The sequence below is a fragment of the Elaeis guineensis genome, chromosome 11 (genome assembly GCF_000442705.2).
Source record: "Elaeis guineensis isolate ETL-2024a chromosome 11, EG11, whole genome shotgun sequence".
Taxonomy (NCBI): domain Eukaryota; kingdom Viridiplantae; phylum Streptophyta; class Magnoliopsida; order Arecales; family Arecaceae; genus Elaeis; species Elaeis guineensis.
This window is the reverse complement of record NC_026003.2, coordinates 28,948,586-28,972,783: the sequence shown is the minus strand read 5'-3', so window position 1 is coordinate 28,972,783 and position 24,198 is coordinate 28,948,586. Positions and strand designations below refer to the sequence as shown.

The following is a 24,198-nucleotide window of genomic DNA, read 5'->3' as shown; positions in this document are numbered from 1 at the left end:
TCTAGATATGTCGAAAAATCACTAGTGAGGTATTCACCTCCTCGATCTGACCAAAGAGTTTTAATACTCTTTTCAGTCTATTTTTCTACTTTACTATGAAATTATTTGAATATTTTAAATGATTCGAATTTATTCTTCATAAGGTAGACATATCCATACCTCAATAGATCATCTGCAAATATAATGAAGTAATAGTATCCTCCTCTGATTGTTATATTTATGGGTCCATATACATCACTATGTATTAGACCTAAAATATCACTGGCTCATTCATCTTTTTTCTTAAAAGATGACTTGATCATCTTACCAAGTAGACAGAATTTGCAGATCAATAACGATTCATAATCATTAATTTTAAGGACACCCTCCTTGATTAACCTGTCTATCCCGTTCTTGTTCATATGACCTAGCCTACAATGCCAAAGGTAAGAATCACTGACATTATTTATCTTAGAATATTTATTCGATGTGTACATTACACCAATAGGCTGTGATAATATATACATGCCATATTTTAATTATCCATGCATAATTGTAGTATCATTTACAATGATATCACAAAAATCATCTTTTATTAAAAATTTGAAACCAAGTTTGGCCAAAAAGCCTGCAGAGATGACATTCATAAAAAAAGGAAGGATAATAATGATACTCATCTAACATGATACTATTAAACTCAAAAATAAGCTGCATAGTTCTTAAAGCTAGAACTGAAATAAGGCTTTCATATCAAACATTCAAGAATCACTCGTCTTCTCCAAATTTTTACTGACCTACAGTCCTTACAATAAATTACAAATATTAATCGAACTTTTGCTATCTAATACTCAGGTAGTAGTATTACAAACATAGAAATTATAATGAGTTATCATATAAGTACCTTGCAAAGCAACCAATTGCTTGATTCTCTTGTTCTTAGGCCTGTTCAGATCAAGAGAAACTATATAAGCTGGATAATTTCTTTTCCAATGATCCAGCTTCTTATAAAAGAAACATTCTATCGGCTCTTATCAACTTTTGACTTTTTGCTTTGCTTTGGCTTGCGATTGGCGGTATGATTTTTCTGCACCTTCTTCTTCTTTCCTCTCTTAGAGGATCGACAACCTGTAGATGAACCTACATGCACTGGCTCCTTTTGGAGCTGATGGTCCTTCTCAAATGTCTGCAGCAATCCTAGCAAATTATAATAGTTCACTGCAAGCTTGGTCATTCTACAATGACTCAAGAAGGATAGGTAAGATTTCAGTAGTGAATTGAGGATGGCATTCTTGTCTCACTGTTCATGTAACAGAAAGCTAAATTTGCTTAAGTATTCAATCTACTCGATCATGTACAATACATGATCAGTGACTGATGCCCCCTCTTGCATACGGGCATCGAACATTACACAGGAGATTTTGTATCTCTCCACATCCTCTGGGGTACCGAAGGACTCATTCAATATTTGAATTATATCCTCTAGCTATGCATTCTTTAACTTACAATTAAGTTCATCATTCATGACTGTCCTCATAATGCAATACACTATTATACAGTCACTAAGCCACTTCAAATAAGTGTCTCTCACAGCATGAGGTGCATTGACAGCAGGTTCTTCAAGTGATGGATCCGTAATTACATATAGGATCCTCTCATACTCCAGGACGATCTTCAACTTTCGATATCAGCTATCGAAGTTGAATCCGATAAGAGTATCACTGTCCAACAGCGAATGGAGCGATGGTGTGTTAGCCATAGCTAAAAAAAAAAGAAACATAAACCTATTAGTATATAAATTATTTTAATCCTAAAGGCATAGACTTTAATTTAAAGATTCTCCCACTATTTTATACGAATTGATAGCCTCTACATCCAATTTGAGAAATTACATTAATTCTTTAGCAGGTACTAGAATCCACACAGACTGTATTCGGATCCGAGTATGGCTCGATCAACCTTAGTACATCTATGGGTAGATTCATAACCAATTATTTCTATAAATAACTTTTAGCAATTAGGTTTTGCCCCAAGCATCTCTTCAGCAGGTGTGAGGTGCCTCCACTGAAAATCTTGGTTAGGTCCAATTATTAACATGACTATACCATCCAACAAACAAATATTCAGGTCCGAGTATGGCTTGACCAACCTGAGCATTGATCTGAAGGATGCAACAAGATGGTCATATGATGAATGATAATTTCAATACTCATAGACACCAGACGTGTGGTGCTTCCAATGCCTATTTGAAATATAGAACTTATTATCATGCATCTTAATGGGAGGCAATAAACAAGTTATCTCTATAACTGTATCATTTTAAGAACCTAATAATTTAGAGGATTAGATTTTATTGATTTGAGAATAAGAGAAAAAATTGACTTGTAAGTCGTAAATCCTCCCACTATCTTCACCAAGTCATGAGAAGATTAGACATAAGCTAGTCTAAAGATACTTGAATTAGTCATACTGATTTACCTTAATGGCATGGATCAGCTCGAATCGACTAATGATCTAATCAAAATATAATCTACCATGTTGGCTAGATAAGTAAGATCAGTGGGAGGGATATGTCATTAACTCACTGTAGATGCCATCTAGATGAGTAGCTCTCAATTAATAACCACTTGATCAAAATTACCAAACTTACTTGAGACATCAACTAATTAATTAGTTTCGATTTAGTCTACCAGAAGATTTAGGCTTAACCACTGAGCCATGATCATGGTCCATTTAGTAAGGTCAAAAATATAGACTTGATCATGCTTCAACTATTGAGATTGATCTAGAAAAATTCTGACCTAATTTAATTCAACTTTTGATTAGATTTAATCAATTTCTCAATTTAGTCCATATTTGTTTCTAACCCTAAGTCTAACCTATTGTCCATCGATTTATGTGGTGTCTTAGTAATCTTTAATTCTTAAATCTAGATTGTTTAAACTTAATTTTAAATTAAATATGAGAAATGTGTATTTCAGTTTGTAGAATTATTCTACTAGAGTTTCAAGTGAAACATATCATATGTTTCATAACATGAAAATAAATTTTCATATCAATGTTTAATAATTAAATATGCATAAGTATGATCTAAATTTCATACATACATCACATGTATCGTGACTACTTTCAGAACCAATTACATCTAATGTAACATATTTTTTAGATTTTAAAATAATTTTTATACCTAAATTTATCTTATTGTAATGAGTCATAAATCATTTTAAATCTAATCTAAATTTATTTATGATCAAAATAATTTATAAAAATCTATTCGCTCTTTTTCTTTATGAAATCAGATCACAATAACATCCCTACACGTCATAAGAGAATCCGTCGAATGGACAAGAGAGGAAGATTGATCTCCTCTATCTTTTATGATAGATGGTCTGATAATCTCATCAATCTGAGTACTGGACTACTAAGATGTGAAATATTATTTCAAATAGGATTACATCAATATGTAATTTGATAAAATATTTTATGTCATGAACATGACTTTGATCTCATCAACCATGTTCTTCATTTAATCTAATCAGATTTGATGCATCATATACATCATATCAGATCTAAAATATATCTTATACTGATTATAAAACATCATATTCAGATTTAAAATCTTATAAAAAAATAAATAGATACATATATGAATATATAAAAATTAATTTTTTGGTTAGATCTTGTTTTGACTTTGTACAGAATTTTGTTAGAAATCAGATCTGAGAATCTATCAAAATAGATTCAATTCAGATCTAAAATAAGTCTAACTTTATAACTGAAATAATAATATTAAAATTTTATTAAAATTAACTTAAAGTAGATTTTAAAACAAGTTGTTATTCCAACAAAATTCAATACTAAGAAAAATTATGTTATAACAATTTATAACAAACCATAACCAACTATTGATTAGGTTCTTATAATCTAATCAAAATCAAATCATAAATCTTATTTAAATAGATCTAAATCAGATTTAATATCTAACATAAAATTTTAATTATATATAATATATAGATAAATTAAAAAAAATTAATTATGCATCTGTATATCAAAATCTGACTTTGATACCAATTGAAGGGAAAGAAAATCTGTTTCTTTGGGTGAATGAAGCGGATAGCTAGGGTGTATCTAAAAATTTTTTATAATAACTTAATAAAGATTATATCTTTACTTGATATACAGTGAAATAGAGATCAAATCCTTAAAGATTTTGAATCCAAAGCCTGCATAGATCTGAATCTACAAATCCTCTACTTTGCGCGCACGCCAAACTTCGCAGAAAAGTGAGATGAAGCTTCGGATTGAAGCACCTTCACAAGACAACAAGAGAGGAGAGAGAGCCTTTGGTGTGATGCCTCACACCAACAAGAGGGGATGCCTAATATGCCTTCACACCAAGGAGAAGTGGGATGCCCAAAGGGAACATGCCAAGGGTAGGGTGACGCTTACTCCTCCTTCAAGCCTCCTCTCTCTCTCTTTCTTACCTTAGCATATAATCTAATTATTATGCCATGATAGTTAGAGGTTCTTCCTATTTATAGATAATTTTTCATGATCCATAAGATTAGGATTCCTAATTCAAATAGACTTTGAATTAATCCGTAACTTATCAAAAGAGTCCTAAAGGAGAAAAGATTGGCATCTAACTAGGTGCCCTCATGCACCCATGCCTACACCCAAGTGTGGGGTGGCAACAACCAGCACCCCACCATCTTTTGGTCAGCCATGAGGAGAGAGAGTCTCAGTAAAGGTGGACTCTAAGGATCTATCCAAATATGGGTCAATTCAAAACTAATTTGAACCTGATTCAAATCAATTTCGATAGGCTGTTAATCCCAAACTATTTAAGATTTAGAACTAAGTCTAACTTAAATTTATGAATCTAATTAAGTTTAATTAAATTAGATCTAATATAAAATTAATTAGCACTTAAATCTAATCTCTCATAGACTCCTTGGATCAAAGATCAAATCTCGTTCATCTCTGGAATTGAACTTGAACCTTATGTCTAGTGCTAGCTAGACATAGTCAACTGTTTAATCCTATATAACCTATAACTTAATTCTCAATCAAGTTAATCTACTTATTCAATCAAGTTATGTTCTTCCAAATTGAAAATATAGACTTAGATCAATTCTTTCCTACGTCGCTTGACTTTGTGCATAACTTCATAGGTTCGAATATTAAGTCGGTAGCATAGGAACCATTTTTTATACTAATCGAAGTTATTATCTAGCAATGGCTCTCAATATCTAGATAAATCAAATTATCGTAAGGCAATATTCAAGAATCTATGCATACGGTTATTGCATAATTCATTCTTTTGATTCTGAATGCTCTAGAATGTTTTAGGGTTAAACTGTCAAACCTGAAGGATCATCCACAATGTATTCTAACTTTTCAAATCCATCACATAGATTATCCTGACCAAAATTTTATTAAATTAAAATATAGTGATGCATTAGCTCCTATAATCCAGAGAGGTCAATTCCATCTTAATCCATACACAGATTTCGTAGGTATTTGACTTACCCAGTAGCCTTCCGTTAATGCATTAGAAATACAGATAGTCCGATATCAAAGCATAGTAAATTACTTACAAGTCAATATGATGATCTCAGATTTGAGAGATATTTATGCTCATACGCTTAGCGAGCTGCTCTTGACAGCAGAACATTCAGCAGGTGAGTCACTTGTTCAGTGATGATGTACTCCTACATCTCATCTGTGTGCCATACTAGTATCTCCACATTCTTTGATTAAGAGGATAACCAACCTATATGGCATATAACAACCTTCACTCGATAAACATCATCATCCTTTAATGACGTATCATTTGGTCACGAACATATTTAAGAATTATACGATAAATCTTTCTTTATTGATTACTTTATAGTTCCAAGGACTTCATTACAACACAAGAGTTCTAGCAAGGAAGATATAATTTTATGATGAATAATACTAAAATAACTTTTATTCATTGATTAATAATTCATATATATATTACAAAATGAGCACAATCATTCATATGATTGGCTTTAGGATATATTTCCTAACACATACGTGAAGCAAAGGGTTATGACATGTGATGCACATACCATAAACCCAAGGTCGGGCACCATAGACTGGGCGTTGGTCATGGTGGGATCTTCCATTATGGTTCTTGACCTAGTCATGTGGGTGGCTAAAAATTTGTATCATGGAATGGATACTTCAAACTTAAATTAGGGTTTTTGTCAATGGGTTTGTTTTAACTATAATTCATTAGTCTAATTTGATTAGGATTTATGATTGTAGATCAAATCAAATTCATAATTCTAATTTGATTAGAAATTATATTCAATTAAAGTTAACTAAATTATCATTAACCTATTTTAATTAGGATTTGAGTTACAGTTGACTGAATCTTTGCGAACTTAATTTGTTTAGAGTTTGTTTAAGAAATGGTTGACTTAATTCAAAAAGGGTGACATGTGGTTGATTTATAATTGAAATTAGATCAAGAATTATACTCAAATAAAAAATTCTAGATGGATCCTGTACCCATATTTTAAACATCTTGATTGATATGTACATGAATAATATCATAATTCGAATAACATGGTTATTTATTTTCATACTTTCTATAAATATTATAAATTACATGATGGATGATTATAGACTAGAAACACCCATGTGATGGATGTACTTATGAATGTATCTGTGATGGCTGATTATATAAATATATTTGTAATGGTTGTAAATTTTTAAATAGGGGCTGGGTTCCTCTGATGCATTTGTATTTTCAGCTGTCTTTCTTTTTTTTCCTATATATGTTCCTAACTACTGATTGAAATTTTTACATGTTGATGTAAAATAAAAATAGAAAAAAATATTTATAAATAAATAAAAATTATTTTTTTATATTTATAAATAAAGAAAGAAGATGGAGCATTCATCGAAGTCTTCATGAAGATAAAGACTGGACTACTGGCGGGTTGAGAGCAGAGATGCATGAAGATCGACCATGAGATGGTTCAACCTGTGATGCACTTAGGATTAGATCCGTAATCCATCCAGGTGGCTCAGGTAGATTACACTAGAAAAGTCCATAACCATTCGATTTCTTTATTTACTCTCTTGTGCTGGTAGTTAGGTACATTTATACTACTTGTGATGCATATATTTTGGATATGCTTGAGACCTAAGTCCCTCATTTAAATTATATTAAATCATAATGGTGAAGTGTTAAGAATACTACTCATGCCTTTCTTCATGCTAAGTCAATAGAGTATATCAAAAACTGTAGTGAGTTTGTTGTACTATTCACAAAGCTTGCTATAGGACTTGATGTGATATTAACTTAGTGTATATTGATGCTTATAGTATTTTTAGCTCATACTAGATCAATAGAGTATGTCAAAAATTATAGTGAGTTTATTGTACTATCCACAAGATTTATTATAAGATTTGATATGATATTGACTTAGTAATACTTATGGCATATTTGGATATTGCTGCTTTGTTATGCTATCCACAAGGATAGTATTATTTAGATATGATTATATAAGAATGTAGGATATGAATTAACTAAAATATTATAGTTTGTTGTGCTATCTACAAGGCTATAAGTTTTTAGAGGCAAAAATTTTGTTGAAAGTTGTATGAGATGCAATTGGTAAAGAATTACCTACTCTTGAACTCATAGAAGTTTGTTATGCTATCCACAAGACTTTTTATGAAAAATTGAGATCTCAACCCCACTAAAAAATCTGATGACAGGATTATTCATTTTCTATACTAGAGGGCTATGGAATTCGCCAAATAAATGGAAGACATAATTAGATAAAAGATCTCATCTAAATTATGCATGTCATTATAATAAGTCCATTTATATTTTATTCTTATATATTTCATTTGTATTTTCACTGTCACTGCATGGTATAATTGATGCCAATATATTGATCGAATCGAACCACATGGATTGGTTGAGGAATCTGAGAATAGTACTCATCTAGGAGAAAATCTTCTATATTTTTTATTTTCTTCATTTCGATTAGATCAGAGATGATCCTATAAAGAAGACAAACATATATGAGATATGGCGGGATGACAGTATGACTGTCATGTGTCCTGATTGACTTGATCATGCGATTAGGTCAGTTAGGTTGTCGTATCAGATGGTAAGTTGAGCAAAGATTTGATCTTATAAAAACTCTCTGATTTCTTCTTTCTGAATAGCACCATCGAGGAGAATAAGGTGAAGAATGTCTCTACCAAAGGTACCTATTTTTATTGTAGCAATATTGAGTATTGATAATAAAGTTACAGGAGCTATCTTACAAGTGTAACAAAATGCAAAGATTGTATTTGTTAGAGATTTGTATTTGATACAGACAAAATTTATCATCGAATACTTCAGCTTCGATTCTTAGGTATTAGATATATTCTGTGGTTCCCGTTTATGCAAATCATTACAGGGACTGTAAGAAATATGAAGCTAAATAAAGGTAATGTAATGTCCATATCCTAGACATGGGGATAGGGTGAGTGAGCTGTTAGGCTTCATACAAATAGATGTATGAAGGCTCATAACAACTCAGCCAGAGTTGGATACTTCATATGAGATATGGTGTGATCCATCATATACTTTACAGACCTTCCAATCTCATTCTAGGGATATGTCTTAGTAATCAATGCATATGTTTTGAATAAGGTACCATGTAAATCTGTTACTAGCACTCTATATGAGATATGAAAAGGAAAGAGATAGATTGTCCAGCTTACATGAAAAGAGTTGATGTACATAAGCTTTGTACTAGGTCAGATAAGTACAGATTTGTAAATTATCTCCTAAAGTATGTGATACTACTTCTGCCATCCTACTACATAAAAGATATTTGTCAGTAGGCATGCCACCGACAGTGGGAGGATAATTGAACTTGAGAAGTTTAAGACCTACAAACTATCCCACAACAATCTATGGAAGGTCCACAAGTTGATCCTCAACTAGATGTGCCCATTGATGAGGCACAATCTTGGCATACACCTCCTTTCTGAAGGTCAATCAGAATGTTTAATGTACCACTCAGATATGAGTTTGTCATTAAGAATGACAATGAGCCATGCATCATTGAGAATAATAATCTTGTGATTTATTCAAAAATAGTCATGAGTAGAGACTCTGACAGATGGCTTGGAGCTATGAAATCCGAAATGGATTCTCTGTATATCAACCAAGTATGGACTTTGGTTGATGCACCTATGGGTATGACCTAATAGATTGCTAGCAGGAATGTTCGTCTAGATTTTTCTTGGTATTGCTGAATATCAGTCAGAGAGATTTATCTTTAGTGAGAGGGCAAATCTAGTAAGCAAGTATCAAGGAGTCGGTACATCTATTTTTAATAAGATAGTCAAATTGTTTGACTTTATCAAAATATGGATAAATCGTGTGTGTGCAAGAAGTCAAGTGGGAGTATCATTGACTTCCTGATTCACTATACGGATGACAAACTACTCATTGGAAAGTTGTCCTAATGTTGCAATTGGTCAAAACTTAGCTATCATAGATGTTTTCCTTGAAAGATTTGGGTGAAGTGTCCATTATACTTAGTATTAAGATCTATAAAGATAGATCTAAGTGGGGCTAAGCTTATCCCAGTCTAGGTACATTAATTTTATGTTGAAAAGGTTCAACTTGGATGGGTGTAAAAGAGTTTACTTACCTATATATTCTATGTACCAAGCCTGATGCATTATTTTTTAGGTATATCCAGGAAAGGATCATTGAAAAATTATGAAAAGCATTCTCGAGTACTTGAGAAGTACTAGAAGAGTAGTAAATTAAAAAAATTTTAAACAGTAAACTGTTGTTGACTCAGTGTATTACTGTAAATGAAGATTGCTAAAAAAAGTTGCCTGATGAAAGAGTTCATCACTTAGTTGGATGTAGTTTCACCTAAAACCACGCACATCCTAAGGCACTTTCACCTCATTCATGATGTGATCATAAGTGAGTTGTTACAAAGAACTACATAATGGACCTATTCACTAAGTCTTATCACAGCAGTAGTGTGATTGCCATCTTGATTGCATAGACATCCGGTATAGAGGTTAGTATAAGTGGAAGATTGAAAAAATAATATCCTACAAGTCAATTGCATGATTGATATGATGAGACAATTTTGTATTATCTTTTTGCTCATTTGCATGACATTGATTATTTTATACATATATGAGACATTGCATTTCGTCATTTGTTGTATCATGTTCATGATTATGATAAACTCCATAGATTAGGGTAATGGTTTTAGATTCATGATGAGATCATGCTAGTAAGATCTAAAACATTGATAGCCCCAGTCTAAAATATTTTTAATCGTAGGATCATTGAATCAGAGATCGATAATGTCGGTAAGACTGGTACATCTTATGTATGTTCAACGGAGAGAATGATTGATCTCACAATCACTTATATGATGACACTAATACAAGAATATAGGTGCTCACTGGAGAATGAGTTAACTGAACTGATCCATAAGGAGAATATCTGATGGAGCCTTATAGTATGTCAACAGATGGTTCTCCAATTGGAGTGGTGCAAGTGATCCGTAGACTTAAGATCATCATGGTATCTTATGTATGTAGATCCATGCTTTGGTTCATACTCTAGTATAACTCTTTAAGACATGTGTGGGATGTTCTGGGTGTGGTAAAGTATGTATGAAGGTTGTGAGTAGTCAACAAAGAATCGATCACTCTTTGTAAGAGGAGAGAATATCCTATATGATCTCATAGGGTGATGACTCAAAGAGTCTCTGGCCAAAGCAGAGATAAATATTAAAAGAGTTTCTAATGATTCATCAATTGAGTTATCATCATCAGATCGAGATAATATGGATAGATATTTGGACTTGACATGATTCTATACCTATGGCCTGTCTGGGATGTTGTATGATCGAAGGATTGAATTGCATAGTAACTCATCATGAAAGGATAATTTTGGTATTCTACAAAATTTTATATCTTCTGGATAATTATGACACTTTCTAGATGTTAATCTTAACTTGTACATTTCATTGAATTAAAAGAGTTTAATTCAGCAAATTAATTAGAAGAGTTCTGATTAATTGATGGACTTGGGTTCATTATGTATTGGACCTAATTGGATTAAGTGCACTTGAATCTAGACCTACTACTGACTAGGTGTGGAACCTACTGGATCACACATAAAAGAAAATTGGTCAAGGATTTTTGTTTAGGTCTTGTTGAATCTAATTGAATTGAATTTGATTGAAATCCTAAATGGATTTGAGTCAAGCATGCTAGCACATGTCTAAACCCTAAGCCCTAATCTATTTGGATTCATGTTGGCATTGAGTTTTGCATGGTCAAGACCTAAATCAAATTGGACTCTTAATTGCCTTTGAATGGTTCAAAGGTTTATTATTAAGAGGGTCCATAGCTTCCTGATTTGTGGGTGTCCAAATGTGGGACGCAAGGAGGGAAGTCACCGCTCCATCCATTTATATTTCTCTTTATCCATGCATGAAAAGGGTTTCATGCACAAGGATGAATGATGCTTTTTTGTGTATTGTGTGAAAGGAGTTTCACATTTTTATTAGATGGCGCTCCTTTGCTTAATTGCGTGAAAGTTGTTTCACGTATTAATTAGGAAGCATATCTTCTTATCTCTTCATTTAAAGATAAGAGTTTTAACTTCCTAAGAAAGCATGTACGCCATTTAAGAACAAGTCCATGACTCCTTGGACTCTGATATGCCTCTTGGTTTCACATGGAAAAAATACTTGCACCATAAGATGGCATCCCTTGACTCTCTCGCTTCCTTTAATTATTATACGCCCTTTGGTGGTTATGTGGCATATAAAAGGAAAGAAATGATCCATGTTAAAGCTCTCTCCCTTGGCACCTCTTGGAGTTAGTTGGTTGGAAAATCCCATGCTTCCTTTGGAAACAAATCTGCCACACCCTAAGATGGTTATGGCATCCAAGAGTTGGATGTGAGAAGGATTCTCCATCCTAACTCCTTAAGATGCCTCACACATCTGAAAAGGAGGCGCCCTTACCTCTCGCGTGAAGGTATTCACGCTGAATGAAATCTACGCCCAATAGGAAGAGCCTTCTGAGATAATTACTTTTCCTTCTTACATGCCAAAAGTGGTTCCATGCCATTAGTTTTGACACCCAAATGTTGGGTGTTTTAGTATGAGTTTGAGTCTAATCCTTGACTATCATTTGAGTTAGGATTTGGGCTGAAAAGGGGTTGATTTCATGGAGCTTATGCATAGGCTTCTAAGGTCCAATTGTTGGACTGCAAAAGGGTCAAGGTATATTTGGATCAAAGTGTTCAAAATCAGATCCAATGGGTTGGATCTAAGTGATCATATATCTGATCTGAAATGTAGTTTCTAATGTCCAATTGTTGGACAGCAAATGGCCCAAGTGTTGGATCGCAAGAGAGGTTAAAGATGAGAGGTTTTCATGTCCAAAGGAGGGAGGAAATCATCAAGAGTTGGTGGAGCAAAGATAGAAGCAGTTGCTAATTTTCTCGGGAAGAAATTTGGTGAATCCAGATTGGAGAGAATTTTTGATCAAGATCCGTATAGATCATCATTGGAGGGCACACATTTGGGTGCCTCGAGGATATCGATTGCTGGACAGCTTGGTGAAGAAAAAACTGCCTTTTTCCTTGTAGGATCTTTCAGATTTTATCGAATCTGAGGTGGAATAATTAAAAAAAAATTTTATCCTATATTTATTTCAGATCTAAATCTCTAGATCTAATTTTATTATTTGATATTAATTCTAAAATAAATCTAAAATCATGAGGAAATATGAAATATCTCAAGGATAATCTGATTACCCTGTAGATGATCGCAGCAAGCCTGAGGTTTTGATTAAGCCACGTAATTTTCTGGCCTCTACCAGTATTCACTTAGATAGGACCTGGATCATCTTCTCCTCATGAATCTCTGCTCCAAAAATTAGAACAAAATCTGATTAGGAAGATCTTTAAAAGTCTTCCTGAAGTTGGAACAGTAGCCTATCGAAGAAGTCCTGCAGCCTTCCTATTCAAGGTGTCACCACGCCTTAAACCTTTGCCAGATGGATGTCCAACTCCTAAGATGTGAAGAAGAAAGGGAGAGCTATAGATGGGATGTGGAGAAGAGGAAAGGAGGTGGCAGCTTTGATGAGTTTGGTGCTATCACATAAAACCCTAGGTGCAGACAGGGTTTATATAGACCCTGCTGCGCTGCGCAGTGCCACATCATTCGACCAATCAAAAATTTTATTTAATCCAAAAAAATTTTGATTGGTGGAGTGATGTCATCTGATCACATTAGATAAGAACCCCACCCTCTCTCCAAGAGTTGGCACCAACTTTGGATAAGCACAAAGAAAGGTTGGCGCCAAAGAGTCCATGTTGATCAAGAGTCTCCATCCTTATCCACTTGGGGCGCCCACTTAACCCAATTGGGCTCACACCATAATCTGATTATGGCATCCAATTTAATATGGATTTGGTATGTGGACAGTCCACAAAAATCCTCCAATGAGCTCTTGCCAAGTGACCTTCAGTTTAAGACCCATATGTCACATTTGACAGATGTCCTAAAATGAAAATGGCAGGTGTCAGGAATTAGTAGGTGTTGTCTTAAATTCATCTCATGAATTAAGACAAGCCTTTTCTGAGCTGGACAAGCTTCATTTAGACTGAGAGAAATCTTCTTAAGATTCTCTGGGTGAGTCAAATCATATTTGGCTTAGTCAAAATAGAAAAGATTATACGAGGAGAAAGTTAGGCTCAATCGTATGCTAGCACGATTTTCTTGAACCTAATTAGATCTAATCCAAATCAATTGGACTAGCCCAATTAATGACATTCAGATCCTAACCCTTGTTAGTATGACCCAGTTAGGTTCAATTTATATGATAATGAGATATGTCATGATCTCATCATCGACATCATCGAAACTCTTTTTGATGGATCAGAACTCTTCTGATTCAGACAATTAGAATGATCGATCATCAAGATCATTCTAATTGCTTTCAAAATCCACCAGTGACACCTAGCAGTATATGGTGGCAACCCATCAGAACTGAAGATGAACCTCTCAGTGCAGCTACCTGTGTGATTGAGTTCCTCTATCATGAGTCCCGACTGAATTAGGATTAAGGTGAACTCGTCAAACCCAACATCAGTCATATGAATTAATCGATCGATCCGAGTCCGATGTAAAACCCCAATGGAAAACTATTTTCCATTATTTCACTCTACCATAGCCATGGGCTTAAGGACTCGATCTTTTGATTATCATAGGATTACTCCTCTCATCTACCGAGGTTGATAGATCCCATCTTGGTGCGATCTGGTTCCTACAATGAATATGCTACAGCCAACATACACCTCAGGATTTTGAATGACTAGAAGATCGAGTTATGGTGTAATCAAACTATAACATACTCAAGGAGAACTGTCGATGCACCTCAGGTCAAAGAACTAGATACACAACTGCAGCATCGAGCTAGTCATCGACGAGAAGGTAGACTTCCTTATGACTGCTTGATATGGTCACGCTCAGTACTCTCGTTCTCAACAAATACCTGTACTCTCACTTCGGTGTCTCCATACCGTAGACTCAAGACATATCTATCCTAAGGAAGCGATCATACACCAACCTTCCAGATCGATCACCATCCTTGTGATGATCCTATGGTCAGGAGCTGTTTATGAGTTAGTTATGTAAATTCATACTTTAAATTTTCAACTCTTGAAAATATGAATTGACATTCCTACTAACTCAAAAGATGTATCACAGACACAATCTACATAATGTGATAGAAGAATAACCCATTTATTGATTTATAGTCAAAATTATAAATTTATCCTTAGATTTATACAGGAATGTGTCAGCCAATCTGGCATCTAGGGCACACATCTAACAAACTCTCACTTGACCTAATACCAATTGGCTACATATCTAAGTCCCATCTTCTCAAGGTGGGCTTTGATCTTTTGTTGGCCTAATGACTTTGTCAGCGGGTCTGCCACATTATCTGTGGAGTCGACTCTCTTAATCTCGACATAACTTTTTTTGAGATAATCACGGATCAGATGGAATGGCCGCTCGATATGCTTGGACTTCTGGTGAGATCTTGGCTCCTTAGCTAGGGCTATGGCGCCATTATTATCGCAATAAAGAGGGATGGCATCCGATGACATCACTCCAAACTCCATGATAAATTTTTTGTACCAGAATACCTCCTTCGTAGCTTCCGATGCAGCAATATACTCTGCCTCCATGGTGGAATCAGCAATCACCGTCTGCTTGAAACTCTTCCAGCTAACTACACCACCATTGCAAATGAACAGACTCTCAGATGTCGACTTTTGATCATCTATATTAGACATAAAATCTGAGTCTGTATATCCCTGAATCTGAAGTTCTCCATTCTCAAAGATTAGAAACATATCCTTAGTCTTTCTCAAGTACTTAAGGATACATTTCACAGAAGTCCAGTGCTCTTCATCTGGATTCGACTGATATCTACTGGTGACACTCACAGTATGGGTTATATCAGGTCGTGTACATAGCATGGCATACATGAGGCTCCCTATTGCCGAAGCATAAGGGATCTTGCTCTTACGTTCAATCTCCTCAGGTGTGCTAGGGCACATCTTCTTGGAGAGATGAATGCCATGTCTAAAAGGTACTAAACCTCTTTTGGAGTTTTTCATGCTAAACCTTTTTAGCACCTCCTCTATGTACATCTTCTGTGAAAGTCCCAGTATCCTATTTGGTCTATCTTTATAGACCTTAATACCCAATATAAAGGATGCCTCTCGTAGATCTTTCATAGAGAACTCCTTAGACAATCATACTTTGACTGAGGTCAACATGGGAATGTCATTCTCAATTAGGAGGATGTCATCTACGTATAATACGAAGAGGACAACTGCGCTCCCATTGACCTTTTTGAACACACATGGTTCCTCCTCATTTTTGATGAAACCAAACATTTTGATCACATCATTGAAACGAGTATTCCAGCTCTGAGATGTTTGCTTAAGTCCATAAATGGATCTTTGCAGCTTGCAAACCTTGTGATCATCATCACTGGATGTGAAATCAATTGGCTGTTCCATATAGATATCTTCCTTAAGATGTCCATTTAAGAACGCCGTTTTCACATCCATCTGTCATATTTTATAATCGAAATAGGCTGCAACAGCAAACAATGTGTGGATGGATTTTAGCATGGCTACGGATGAGAAGGTATCCTGATAGTCAATGCCTTTGCGCTGACTATAACCTTTCACTACGAGCCTAGCCTTGAATGTCTCTACATTTCCATCTACACCTATCTTTCTCTTGAAGATCCATTTACACCCAATAGGTACAATACCTTCAGGTGGATCTACCAAGGTTCAGACTTGGTTTGAGTGCATCGAGTCAATTTCTGATCTCATTGCCTCTAACCATTTCTCAGAGTCGATATCTGATATCGCCTCATCATAGGTCTTGGGATCATCACCATGAGCTCCATTTTCCATAAAAATATTTTCTCTATATCCTCTTGTATGGTACCTAAGTACCTTTTAGGAGGACGAAAAATCCTAGTCAATCTACGAGGTGGAAGAGGTTGTGTTAAGACTGGTTCTGATGATTTGGTTCCTTAGGTTTTTTAGCTCATTGCTCTTAGGAGACATTCTCCTTGAGTTTAATTATTCTTCCGATGCCACCATCTTGAATAATTTTTTTTTCAAGAAAAATAGCATTTCGACTCACAATCATATTATGATCTTTCAGAATATAGAAATAGTATCCTAATGACTCTTTAGGATATCCTATAAATCGAGCTCTAAAAGATCTGAACTCTAACTTGTCCGCTTGCTGTCTCTTGACATGAGCCGGACAACCCCAAATTCTGAGATGATACAGACTTGACTTCTTACCATGCCATATCTCATATGGTGTGGTAGGAATGATTTTAGATGGAACCCTATTCAATACATATATTGCTATCATGAGACAATGACCCCAAAAAAACTCAGGGAGGTCCGTGAAACTCATCATGGAATGGATCATATCTAATAGGGTCCGATTTCTCTGTTCTGAAATCTCGTTGAGTTGTGGCGTTCCAGGTGGAGTCCATTGAGAGACTATGCCATTGTTCTTAAGATAGTCTAGAAACTTTCGACTAAGGTATTCACCTCCTTGATCTGATCGAAGAATCTTAATGGGCTTTTCTGTTTATTTTTCTACTTCATGTCTAAATTCTTTGAACCTTTCAAAGGCTTCAGACTTGTATTTCATTAGAAACACATATCCGTACCTAGACATATCATCGGTAAAGGTAATGAAGTAGACATAGTTACCTCTAGTCGGCACATCAAATGGGCCGCACACATCCGTATGTACTAGGGCAAGTAGGTCTGTGGCCCTTTCCCCATATCCCACAAAAGGAAGTTTGGTCATTTTGCCTTGAAGGTATGATTCACAAACTGGATATGACTCGAAAGTCAACAGACTCAATAGTCCGGATTTCTCCAATTTGTTAATCCTGTCTTTCGCTATATGATCTAGCCTTAGGTGCCACAGATACCTATCATTTAGACTATCTCTAGGTCTTTTAATTTCTATGGCATTCACATTTTGCTTGATATTAAATACAGATACATCAATATGTAGCTGATAGAGACCATTAATAAGAAAATCATCTGCAACTTTATTATTTTCATAAAATATGTTACAATGGTCCTTATGAAAGCTAATCACATAGCCTTCTTATGCTAAATATGAAACAGAAATTAAATTCCTGCTTGCTGCAGGTACATAATAACAATCTCTAAGAAATAAATCTAATCCTAACGGTAATCGCAGAGGGTAGATTTTTACGGCCACAGCAGCAACTCTTGCTCTATTTTCAACATGTAGGATCATCTCCCCATCCCTCAGCCTCCTGCTCTCCTCAAGACCCTACATGGAAGTGCATAAATGAGCACTAGAACCAGTGTCAAGCACCCAACTGGATGCAGAAGATACCGTAAGATTAGATTCTAAAATAAGCATACCTCCAGAAGGACCATCCTTCTTGTTCTTCAGGATGGTCAGGTACTGAGGACAGTTTCGCTTTCAATGGCCATCTGATTGGCAGTGAAAATATTTTTTCTTTTCAGCAGCCATCTTCTTCGATTCCGTCTTCTTCTTCTTCCCATCCACCTTCTGCTTCTTCACAGACTTTTTTTTCTTTTCAAAAAATTTTCTCTTGCAAGAAGTTCGCTCTACAGTTAGAACTGAGCCTTTTGAACCTTTCATAGAAAGCTCAGCCGTAACCAGCATGTTCTTTAACTCGGCCAAGGTACAATGTATCTTATGCATATGGAAGTTCATGATGAACTGACCATATGGATCGGACAAGGACTGAAGGATCACATCAATCTGAAAATTCTTGTCTAAGATGATATCGAGCTTCTCAAGCTCCTCAAGATTCTGGATCATTGTCAAATAATGATCTTGGACTGACTGCCCATTATGCATTTTAGCCTTAAAAAATTTTTGACAGACTTGATACTTGGCTGCATGACTTTGTTCACCAAATAACTCTTGTAGGTGAGCCAACATTTGGCGGGTAGTCAAAATGTTCTCATGTTGGCGCTGTAAGTCATTAGACATTGCACCCAACATGTAGTACCTTGCTTTGTTATCATCATCCGTCTACTTTTTCAAAGACGCTCTCTGTTCAGCAGTCAGACGTGCTGGCATGGCAGATGGGTCCTGGTCCAAGATATGAGTCAATTTTTTAAAATTCAAAATAATTCTGTAGTTCCTCAACCAGTCCTTGAAATTTGATCTAGTCAATCTGTGGGTGTCTAGTATTTAGGTCAGGAGATTTGAGGCAGACATATTTCCTGTAGAGAGTCAAAAGTTTCTAGTTAGATTTTGTAATCAGACTTAACCAATTTGTTTAGAGATTTTATTTTTAAACAAATTAGGCTTCCACTATTTTCTCAAATCCCTACACTCCCTTGGTAGAGATGTGAAAATCTCTATGATCAATGATTTCTAGTGGGTGGTGAGGTCTCACCGACTGGCTCATCACCTCACCTAACAGTTATTGGTGATGGGTCAACCGATGAGTGGACAACTCTTATCCAATGATTCTCTAATCATGATGTATCCAAAACTTGATCTCTAATTCATGAAGCTCATCGTGCCCAGAATATTACTTCAATCCTTAGTTAAGTCAAACCCACCATTTGCACGAACTAGATTCTTGATTGGGTCCCTCACCGTATCCGAAATATTGAGCCCAATCCATCCTCTAATTCATAGCATCCAATGCCTAATGGACATGGTTGCATCTTTCTGGTGCAACTGAGCCACTGTATCCAGTCGAGAACGATCAACTCTGGGAAGGACCCGCACATCCACAATGGTGGAAGACCTAGACTTAATATTTTCTTAGAAAAATTTGATTTAGGTCTCTTTAAACTTGGCTTGACATAGTCATAACAATTATGACTAACCTAGTGGCATGGATTAGCTCGAATTGTTAGCCATCTCTAATCAGAACTGGATTGACACATATGGCCAGGTAAGTGAGACCGGTGGAAGGGATATGCCATTAACTTGACAAGAATGCATTCGAGTCGAGTAGCTCTCAATTAAAAATTAATCGATCGCATCTGCTCAACTTATCTTAGACACCAAATTATCGAACCAGAACTAATTGGGTTAGCCTACAATCCAGGCTCTAACCACTGAGCCAAATTAGGTCTTAACTTGATCGAGTCACATCTAAATGTGATTCGACCTTGACCTAGACTTAATCCTATTAGGCTGGTCAATTATTGGCTTTCATGATCCCACCTAATCAACTGTTGATTCGGTTTGATCAACTGCTAGACCTAATTGAGCCACCCAAGTCCGAACCCAATTTTATGAAAATAACTTAGATCTAAAATTCTCAATTTTAGACTAATTTAATTCCATAAGCTTAATTCATTGATTAAGTCTTAGGTTCATAAACAAAACATGTAAAATAAATCTTAGGGTTTCAGGATCTAGGATTTTGCAGAAAAGTAAATTTTGATTTCTGATTAAAGATGAATGCGCAGCACCCCTACACGTCATAAGAACACCCATTGAATGGGAGGAGAGAACCTTTAAATCTTACTTTATTCTTATGACTGGACGGCCATGAGGAACACCTTAATCAGAAATATAAATTTAACTACAAAACTAGTTAGATCTAAATTTACATATCACATATATAATTTAAGATCTAACTAATACATGCTTTGCATACATCTCATGTATCAAAAATTGATCTAATTAACATGCTTTCAGATTTAATACATCACATGTAACATCTAAAAAATAAAATTTAAATTGAACTACTCAACATAAAATTTATTCTAGACAGTTACTAGAACAATTCTATAACTAGTCTAGGCATGCAACAGATCAATCTTATGTATTATCTAAATTTTTATTTTCTATTTTTAATCTGAATATATAATATTTATATCATCAAAATTAAAAAATAAATTAGATCTAAATTATATTTTAATCTCATTAAAATATAAACTTACAAGACTATTTATAGATCAAAACTATTCCTAGTCTAGTCATGCATCTCATGCATGTTAAATCTTCTCAGATTTAATTTTAAATATTTTAATTTCAGATTCCATCATATCTTATGTGACATCTGAAATTCTTTAATATCAGATAAATTAAAAATAAAATCAGATCTAAATTAGATCTAAAATTGAGCCATGAACCTGGCTCTGATACCAGTTGAAAGAAAAATCGTCTTTTTACTTGTAGGATCTTCCAGATTTCATCAAATCTGGGGTAGAATAATTTAAAAAAATATTTATCCTATATTTATTTTAGATCTAAATCTTTAGATCTAATTTTATTATCTAATATTAATTTTAAAATAAATCTAAAATCATGAGAAAACATGAAATACCTCAAGGATAATCTGATTACCCTGTAGATGATCGCAGCAAGCCTGAGGTTTTGATTTAGCCACGCAATCGCCTGGTCTCTATCAGTATCCACTCAGGTAGGATCTGGATCATCTTCTCCTCACAAATCTCTACTCCAAAAATTAGAACTAAATCTAATTAGGAAGATCTTCAAAAGTTTTTCTGAAGTTGGAACAGCAGCCTGTCGAAGAAGTCCTGCAGCCTTCCTATTCAAGGCGTCACCATGCCTTAAACCTTTGCCAGATGGATGTCCAACTCCTAGGACGTGAAGAGGGAAGGGAGAGCTATAGATGGGATGTGGAGAAGAGGAAAGGGGGTGGCAGCTTTGATGGGTTTGGTGCTATCACATAAAACCCTAGGCGCAGACAGGGTTTATATAGACCCTGCTGCGCTGCGCAGTGCCATATTATTCGACCAATCAAAAAATTTCATTTAATCCAAAAAAATTTTGATTGGTGGAGTGATGTCATTTGATCACATCAGATAAAAATCCCACCCTCTCTCCAAGAGTTGGCGCCAATTTTGGATAAGCACAAAGAAAGGTTGGCTCTAAAGAGTCCATGTTGATCAAGTCTCTCCATCCTTATCCACTTGGGGCGCCCACTTAATCCAATTGGGCTCACAGCATAATCTGATTATGGTGCCCAATTTAATATGAATTTGGTATGTGGACACTCCACAAAAATCCTCCAATGAGCTCTTGCCAAGTGGCATTCAGTTTAAGATCCATATGTCAACATTTGACAGATGTCCTAAAATGAAAATGGCAGGTATCAGGAATTAGCAGGTGTTATCTTAAATTCATCTCATGAATTAAGACAAGTATTTTTTGAGCTGGACAAGCTTCATTTAGACTGAGAGAAACCTTCTCAAGGTTCTCTGAGTGAGTCAAATCATATTTGGCTCAGTCGAGATAGAAAAGATTACACGAGGAGAAAGTTAGGCTCAATCATGTGCTAGCATGATTTTTTGAACCTAATTGGATCTAATCCAAATCAATTGGGCTAGCCCAATTGATGACATCCAGATCCTAACCCTTGTTAGTGTGACCCAGTTAGATTCAATTCTGTATGGTAATGAGACATGTCGTGATCTCATCATCGACATCATCGAAACTCTTTTCGATGGACCAGAACTCTTCTGATTCAGACAATTAGAATGATCGATCATCAAGATTATTTTAATTACTCCCAAAATCCACCAATGATATTTAGCAGTATATGGTGGCAACCCATCAGAACTGAAGATGAACCTCTCGGTGCAGCTACCTGTGTGATTGAGTTTCTCTATCATGAGTTCCGACTGAATTAGGGTTAAGGTGAACTCATCAAACCTAATATTAGTCATATGAATTAATCAATCGATCTGAGTCCGATGTGAAATCTCAATGGAAAATTCTTTTTCATTATTTCACTCTGCCATAGCCATGGGCTTAAGGACTCGATCTTTCGATCATCATAGGACTACTCCTCTCATCTACCGAGGTTGATAGATCCCATCTTGGTGCGATCTGATTCCTACAATGAATATGCTACAGCCAACATACACCTCAGAGTTTTGAATGGCTAGGAGATCGAGTTATGGTATAGTTAAACTATAACACACTCAAGGTGAACTGTCGATGCACCTCAGGTCAAAGAACTAGACACACAACTGCAGCATCGAGCTAGTCATCAACGAGAAGGTAGACTTCTTTATGATTGCTTGATATGATCACGCTCAGTACTCTCATTCTCAACAAATATCTGTACTCTCACTTCGGTGTCTCCACACCATAGACTCAAGACACATCTACCCTAAAGAAGCGATCGTACACCAACCTTTCAGATCGATCACTATCTTTGTGATGATCCTATGGTGAGGAGCTATTTATGAGTTAGTTATGTAAATTCATGCCTTAAATTTTCAACTCTTGAAAATATGAATTGACATTCCTACTAACTCAAAGGATGTATCACAGACACAATGTATATAATGTGATAGAAAAATAACCCATTTATTGATATATAGTCAAAATTATAAATTTGCCTCTAGATTTGTATAGGAATGTGTCAGCTAATCTGACATCTAGGGCACACATCTAACGCTTGGATCTTCCTGTATGGTATATTTTCTATCATTTATTTGCGATTTATGTTTGATTGAATGTATCAAGGTGATTTTGGATTTTTGGGGTTTTGATCATTTATTTTTTAATTATTGATGCTATTAAAAATTTTTAAGATTCAACTATGCTGCACATTCGAATCCCAACAGATTCTCCTATCGACACTCTCAAGAAGCTAGTCTCTGACCTTCTTCCAAAGGACGTCGCTCTCGTTCGTCGGGTTGAGCCCCATTCCAGGTATCACCTCCCTCCCTCCTAATTTTTCCTTTCATTTAAAAGGACAAAAATCAGATTGAGATTTAATTAGGAATCATACCAGATGGTAAAATAAGTTTCTTGGTGGGAATTTATATGTTTTTTTTATTTTGATCAGTACAAAATTCAATTTTCTTTTGGGAGAATTTGTAGTGTGTTGGAGGCATTGGATGTGATTCTCGATGAGGCTCCATGCATGGTGGTCCCCATTCGCTCCAGTGGTCGGAGGAAGCTCCACCACCACTCCGATGGCAGCGGCGGTAGTGAGGGAGAGGTGGAATTCTGCTGGCTGATGCAGGAGGATTCCGTCCGCTATTTCTTCAACTCCATCACCCATTTTGCCCCCATCGCCACCCATTCTGTACCCTCCCTCGGCCTCATCCACTTCAACATCCTCGCCATCCAGTACGATGACATTGCCCTCAATGCCCTCCCCCTTATCTGCCGCACCCTCACCAATCAAGGCAACAATCGATGATCTTTTTCAAAGAGGAGAAGAACAATTTTTTTTCGAGAAGAGAGAACTGGAGGAGGGGTCTTAGAAAATTAGGATAGAGGCAAAAAAAATTACTTGAAGAAGGGAATGGCACCGTCCCTTTGGAAGAAAACCGAATTATTATCGGACACCACGTCATCATTTTTCTTAAACTAATTTATTTTTAGCTCAGCACTAATGCCACCTATTCAAGTTAAACCAGCCACATATGCACCGGTAATGCCAAATAGGATTTTTGGTGAGAGAAAGTCATCGAAAATGAGACAAAAGATAACATTAAAATGGTTCAGAAACTTTGGAGACCAAAAACTATGGTTTTGTAGTTCAAAGACCATTTAAAAAAATATGATATGTTTA

General features: G+C 35.5%; 1 pseudogene; it reads left to right on the top strand.

The window, feature by feature from the left end:
- LOC140852377 (CBS domain-containing protein CBSX5-like) overlaps positions 1–23,844 on the top strand; it is a 64,817-nt pseudogene extending 40,973 nt beyond the window's left edge.
- Positions 23,845–24,198: the final 354 nt, after the last annotated feature.